Consider the following 7,615-nt stretch of genomic DNA (forward strand, 5'->3'; position numbering starts at 1 on the left):
GCTAGGAAAGGACTCAGTAGACCCAATAGGAATGTTCTGGAGTTTTCTGGAATATGCACTGCTTGCTGCCCTCAACAGACCGGGGAGGTCCAAATACACTGGATGCAAATGGAGAAACAGAAAAAGGGCGCACCGACCTAGTGCATTATCGTTTCAAATAATTTATTGAAGAAACAAAGTAAGTATCATACTCACAATAGACGTAAAAACACAAGCATGTCAAACTGAACAAGATGTATGATCCAAACAACATCTGAGTCCATAAGATGGAACCCTGGATGACCAACTGGCTAATGCGTTTCGAGGACACAACCTCTTCCTCAGAGGTTGTGTCCTCAAAACGTGAGGTCAGATAGGGTGACCTTCCCCCCCTCCCTCCTCCCAACAACACAGCAACCAAGGAGACAGTTGCATCGTTAGCCGCGGCTTTCATGAGACAAGCGCCGGCAAGAGGAATGCAGAGGGAGGGGAGGCTAACATGAGACTAACATGAGACTAACATGTGCCTGCTTCTACATTCTTCTTGCTGCGCATGTCTTGGGAAAGTGCTTATAGTCATAGGCAACCACCGGCTATCAGTGCCAGGCAAGGTCACCCAGGGCGAAGACGGAGAATAGTGCCCCCCCAGTAGAGTTCCCCTTTATATCAGGTATCCCCAGTATCCCCAGCCCTTTTTTACATCAGGTGTCCTCAATAGAGTCCCCTTTTACATCAGGTGTTCCCTTTAGCGCCCCCCTTTATATCAAGTGTCCCCAATAGGGTCCCCCTTTACATCAGATGTCCTCAATAGAGTCCCCCTTTACATCAGGTGTCCCCATTAGGCCCTTCTTTACATCAGGTGTCCTCAATAGAGTCTCCCTTTACATCAGGTGTCCCCAGTAGAGTCCCCCTTTATATCAGGTGCCCCCAAAAGGGTCACCTTTTACATCACATGTCCCAGTAGGCCCTTCATTACACAAGGTGTCCTCAATAGTGTCCCCTTTTACAACAGGTTTCTCCTTTAGAGTCCCCCTTTACATCAGGTGACCCCAGTAGAGTTCCCCTCTACATCAGGTGTCCCCAATAGAGTTTCCCTTTCCATCAGGTGTCCCTATTAGAGTCCCCCTTTACATCAGCTGTCCCCCGATAGAGTCCTTCTTACATCAGGTGACCCCAATAGAGTTCCCCTTTACATCAGTGTCTCATTAGAGTCCTTCTTACATGAGGTGTCCTCAATAGAGCCCCCCTTTACATCAGGTGTCCCCAATAGATCCTCCCTTTACATCAGTTGTCCACAGAAGAGTCCCCCTTTCCATCAGGTGTCCCCATTAGAATCCCCCTTTACATCAGTGTCTCATTAGAGTCCTTCTTACATGAGGTGTCCCCAATAGAGCCCCCCTTTACATCAGGTGTCCCCAATAGATCCTCCCTTTACATCAGGTGTCCCCAATAGAATCCCTCTTATATCAGGTGTTCCCAGTACAGTCCCTTTCCATCAGGTGTCCCCATTAGAATCCCCCTTTACATCAGTGTCTCATTAGAGTCCTTCTTACATGAGGTGTCCCCAATAGAGCCCCCCTTTACATCAGGTGTCCCCAATAGATCCTCCCTTTCCATCAGGTGTCCCCAATAGAATCCCTCTTATATCAGGTGTTCCCAGTACAGTCCCCCTTTACATCAGTTGTCCCCAATATTGTCCCCCTTTACATCAGGTGTCCTCATGCCTCTGAGTTGTTACCCCCCTCACTTTCCCCTCTTTTCTGGCAGATTGGCACTCACTGGAATAAAGGCAGCATCTCTTTCCTCCCTCATGTGACATATCACATTTCCAGGGGCGAGGAGGAGGAAGGACACAGTCTGCCCTTCTTCCTCATCAGTGGACCGAAGACAGTTCTCTGTCTCAGCGCCGACTCTTTTCCGCCCTGTGCAGACTGGAAGGAGGAGGAAGCTGAATCCTCCCTCCAGCAGCAGATATCGGCAGTTGCTCCTTCTGACAGGAGTGACACTGCAGTCACTCCTGTCAGTAAGGAGCCAGCTCAGCAGTGCCTACCCCCCTTCAACACAGGTGCCCACTCAGTCCCCCCTCCCCCTTTTCCTGGTCCTTCTGGCTATCCATACAGCTGTCTCTTTGCGTTGTCAGATGCCCACGGATGCAGATTTTTTATTGGTAAAATGAACGGCCGATTTGCCCATCATCGCTGGGAAAATCGGCCGATCGGCAAAATTGGCCGCAAATTTTCCAACTTTACTGATAAAAAAAATGTGCCAAAACCCCGAAAAAACGGCCGACCAATTAGCCCACTAATGGTGCGAAAATCGGCCAATTTTTGACCTGTCTGTGGCCTGCATTAATCTGAAACAGGGAACAACTCATGGGGCCCCCGGGCAATAGGGGATCATGGGGCCCCTGTGTCCTTGCCCAAATTCAAAAAGGCCTATGAAAAAGGTACCAGGGGTATCTCATGGGGCCCCCTACTGACCCCCCAGGCAATAGGGGATCATGGGGCCCCTGTGTCCTTGCCCAAACTCAAAAAAGCCTATGAAAAAGGTACCAGGGGCATCTCATGGAGCCCCCTACTGACCCCCCCGGGCAATAGGGGATCATGGGCCCCCTGTGTCCTTGCCCACACTCAAAAAAGCCTATGAAAAAGGTACAAGGGGCATCTCATGGGGCCCCCTACTGACCCCCCTGGGCAATAGAGGATCATGGGGCCCCTGTGTCCTTGCCCAAACTCAAAAAAGCCTATGAAAAAGGTACTAGGGGCATCTCATGGGGCCCCCTACTGACCCCCCCGGGCAATAGGGGATCATGGGGCCCCTGTGTCCTTGCCCAAACTCAAAAAAGCCTATGAAAAAGGTACCAGGGGCATCTCATGGGGCCCCATACTGACCCCCCGGGCAATAGGGGATCATGGGGCCCCTGTGTCCTTGCCCAAACTCAAAAAAGCTTATGAAAAAGGTACCAGGGGTATCTCATGGGGCCCCCTACTGACCCCCCAGGCAATAGGGGATCATGGGGCCCCTGTGTCCTTGCCCAAACTCAAAAAAGCCTATGAAAAAGGTACCAGGGGTATCTCATGGGGCCCCCTACTGACCCCGGGCCCTCGGGCAGTGCCAAAGTTTCCAAATGGTCAGTCCGCCCCTGATCTGAAATCAGAAGGGAGGTGAAGGTAACCGCGGCACGTGGCGGGATCAGACTTCTACATGCACGCGGCGCCCGGCTGTCATGGGACGGCCATCACGCCCTCCGCCATTGCGGACAAAATATCCGAACGCCGAGCTCGGAATCAGATCGCAATCTCTGCGAGGCAGGGCTGAGCGCTCCTCTCTTTTTTTCCCCAGTCACGCCTCCCTCTGCCATTCTCTATGCAGCTTAAAAAATAAATTAGTAATTGCTTATCAGACTTCTTTATGCAAATGCCTAAATCCCTGGAAGGCATGTGAAAGCAGCAATGCGTTACGAGCCGCAGACTTCCGTCTATTCCATCTCTGGAAATATTATTAACCCATATACGGCGATAGCGAGAGATCAGCCGCCATAACCAGAAATCACTCCAACATTCTGTAGGAAGCTCAAAAAAAAATGAGAAGGATCTTCCCAAAAAAAAATGAGAAAATGATAACACGACGGAAGTAAATCACTTAAAGCTCAAATGAACTTTTAGATGAATTCGGCTAGATACCTTCCGGGTGCGTCGGAGTAAAAGGTGCGCAAAGTCTGTCTTTTTTTTTTTCTACAAAGCATCCACAGCCTGAGCAGAAAGGCCTGTCCTTTGCCAGCTTGCTGCAGAGAAGCACCCTTGTTCTCTGTGTGAAAGCAGTGGTCTCTCTGCAGAGGTCTGAGCAGCGGCGGACTGGGGCTCCCAGGCAATAGGGGATCATGGGGCCCTTGTTTCCTTGCTTACACTCAAACCACACCCAATAAAGCATATGAAAGGTACCAGGAGCATCTCATGGGGCCCCCCTACTGACCCTGGGCCCTCGTGTAGTGCCCTAGTGCACGAATGGTCAGTCTGCCTCTGGTCCAGGAGATGGTCAGAGATTGCGGTCCTGATAACGGAGATGGTCAGAGACTGCAGACATGATACAGGAGATGGTCAGAGACTGCAGTCCTGATAACGGAGATGGTCAGAGACTGTAGTCCTGATAACGGAGATGGTCAGAGACTGTAGTCCTAATAACGGAGATGGTCAGAGACTGCAGACATGATACAGGAGATGGTCAGAGACTGCAGACATGATACAGAAGATGGTCAGAGACTGCAGACATGATACAGGAGATGGTCAGAGACTGCAAACATGATGCAGGAGATGGTCAGAGACGGCAGACATGATACAGAAGATGGTCAGAGACTGCAGACATGATACAGGAGATGGTCAGAGACTGCAGATAGGGTACAGGAGATGGTCAGAGACTGCGGACATGATACAAGAGATGGTCAGAGACTGCAGACATGATACAAGAGATGGTCAGAGACGGCAGACATGATACAAGAGATGGTCAGAGACTGCAGACATGATACAGGAGATGATCAGAGACGGCAGACATGATACAGAAGATGGTCAGAGACTGCAGACATGATACAGGAGATGGTCAGAGACTGCAGACATGATACAAGAGATGGTCAGAGACTGCAGACATGATACAAGAGATGGTCAGAGACTGCAGACATGATACAAGAGATGGTCAGAGACGGCAGACATGATACAAGAGATGGTCAGAGACTGCAGACATGATACAGGAGATGATCAGAGACGGCAGACATGATACAGAAGATGGTCAGAGACTGCAGACATGATACAGGAGATGGTCAGAGACTGCAGACATGATACAGGAGATGGTCAGAGACTGCAGACAGGGTACAGGAGATGGTCAGAGACTGCAGACATGATACAAGAGATGGTCAGAGACTGCAGACATGATACAAGAGATGGTCAGAGACTGCAGACATGATACAAGAGATGGTCAGAGACGGCAGACATGATACAAGAGATGGTCAGAGACTGCAGACATGATACAGGAGATGATCAGAGACGGCAGACATGATACAGAAGATGGTCAGAGACTGCAGACATGATACAGGAGATGGTCAGCTTTGATTGGAGGACTCTAGCTCTGACTCGGGATGGAGAGTGTTATTTTGGGCCGTAGTTTGGTTTTAAGCCCTGATGAAGACTTCTAGAGCCCCGAAATGTGTTGGCTCTTCTGACCAAAGTTTGTGACCGATAAATCTACTTCTGTTTTGAGGAATAGATTTATTGGTCACCGAGTGACCAAAAGCTCAGGCCGGGATTGGTAGGCTTGATCCTTGGTGTCCTATCTGTGGCCCTTTGGCGCTTCTTGTGTGGGCTGCGGGGGCCTCTGCAGACACTGATCTGTGTTTCCCTATTGCCCTGTTCTAGCAGTGATCTCTAGCAGTCTCATGTACAGTCATGGCCGAAATTGTTGGCACCCTTGATATTTCTCCAGGAAATCATGTATTTCTCACGAAACGTATTGCATTAACACATGTTTTGCTATACACATGTTTATTCCCTTTGTGTGTATTGGGACAAAACAAAAAAAGGGAGGAAAGAAAGCAAATTCGACATAATGTCACACAAACCTCCAAAAATGGGCTGGACAAAAGTATTGGCACCCTTTCACAACTGCGGATAAATAAGAATGTTACAAGCATGTGATGCTCCTGTAAACTCACCTGGGGCAAGTAACAGGTGTGGGCAATATAGAAATCACACCTGAAAGCAGATAAAAAGGAGAGACGTTCACTTAACCTTTGCATTGTGTGTCTGTCTGTGCCACACTAAGCATGGACAACAGAAAGAGGAGACGAGAACTGTCTGAGGACCTGAGAACCAAAATTGTGGCAAAATATCAACAATCTCAAGGTTACAAGTCCATCTCCAGAGAACTAGATTTGCCTTTGTCCACAGTGCGCAACATTATCAAGAAGTTTGCAACCCATGGCACTGTAGCTAATCTCCCTGGTCGTGGACGGATGAGGAAAATTGATGAAAGATTGCAACGCAGAATAGTCCGGATGGTGGATAAGCAGCCCCAAACATGTTCCAAAGACATTCAAGCTGTCCTGCAGGCTCAGGGAGCATCAGTGTCAGCGCGAACTATCCGTCGACATTTAAATGAAATGAAACGCTATGGCAGGAGACCCAGGAGGACCCCACTGCTGACACAGAGACATAAAAAAGCAAGACTACAGTTTGCCAAAATGTACTTGAGTAAGCCAAAAGCCTTCTGGGAAAACGTCTTGTGGACAGATGAGACCAAGATAGAGCTTTTCGGTAAAGCACATCATTCTACTGTTTACCGAAAACGGAATGAGGCCTACAAAGAACAAAACACAGTACCTACGGTAAAATATGGTGGAGGTTCAATGATGTTTTGGGGTTGTTTTGCTGCCTCTGGCACTGGGTGCCTTGACTGTGTGCAAGGCATCATGAAATCTGAGGATTACCAAAGGATTTTGGGTCGCACTGTAGGGCCCAGTGTCAGAAAGCTGGGTTTGCGTCCAAGATCCTGGGTCTTCCAGCAGGACAATGACCCCAAACATACGTCAAAAAGCACTCAGAAATGGATGGCAAAGAAGCGCTGGAGAGTTCTGAAGTGGCCAGCAATGAGCCCAGATCTAAATCCCATTGAACACCTGTGGAGAGATCTTAAAATTGCTGTTGGGAAAAGGTGTCCTTCCAATAAGAGAGACCTGGAGCTGTTTGCAAAGGAAGAGTGGTCCAAAATTCCGGGTGAGAGGTGTCAGAAGCTTATTGATGGTTATAGGAAGCGACTGATTTCAGTTATGTTTTCCAAAGGGTGTGCAACCAAATATTAAGTTAAGGGTGCCAATACTTTTGTCCAGCCCATTTTTGGGGTTTTGTGTGACATTATGTCATATTTGCTTTTCTGCCTCTGTTTTATATTTGTTCCAATACATACAAAGGGAATAAACATGTGTATAGCAAAACATGTGTTAATGCAATACCTTTTTTGTGTGAAATACTTGATTTTCAGGAAAAATATCAAGGGTGCCAACAATTTCGGCCATGACTGTATGTCTCCAGTCTATGAATGTCTCTTAAAGCATGTACCCATTCTCCAACATCTCCTATACCATTAAAACCACAATGTCACCAAGGTTTGTTTACCTCCTCTAACATGTCTGCAGTCTCTGACCATCTCTTGTCTCATGTCCGCAGTCTCTGACCATCTCTTGTATCATGTCTGCAGTCTCTGACCATCTCTTGTATCATGTCTGCAGTCTCTGACCATCTCTTGTATCATGTCCGCAGTCTCTGACCATCAATTGTATCACGTTTGCAGTCTCTGACTATCTCTTGTATCATGTCTGCAGTCTCTGACCATCTCCTGTATCATGTCCGCAGTCTCTGACCATCTCCTGTATCATGTCCGCAGTCTCTGACCATCTCTTGTATCCTGTCCGCAGTCTCTGACCATCTCCTGTATCATGTCCGCAGTCTCTGACCATCAATTGTATCATGTCTGCAGTCTCTGACCATCTCTTGTATCATGGCCGCAGTCTCTGACCATCTCTTGTATCATGTCCGCTGTCTCTGACCATCTCCTGTATCATGTCCGCAGTCTCTGACCATCTCTTGTATCATGT

Source organism: Staurois parvus, unplaced genomic scaffold (assembly GCF_062004578.1).
Source record: "Staurois parvus isolate SC_StPar_1 unplaced genomic scaffold, SC_StPar_1.0 ptg001239l, whole genome shotgun sequence".
Taxonomy (NCBI): Eukaryota; Metazoa; Chordata; class Amphibia; order Anura; family Ranidae; genus Staurois; species Staurois parvus.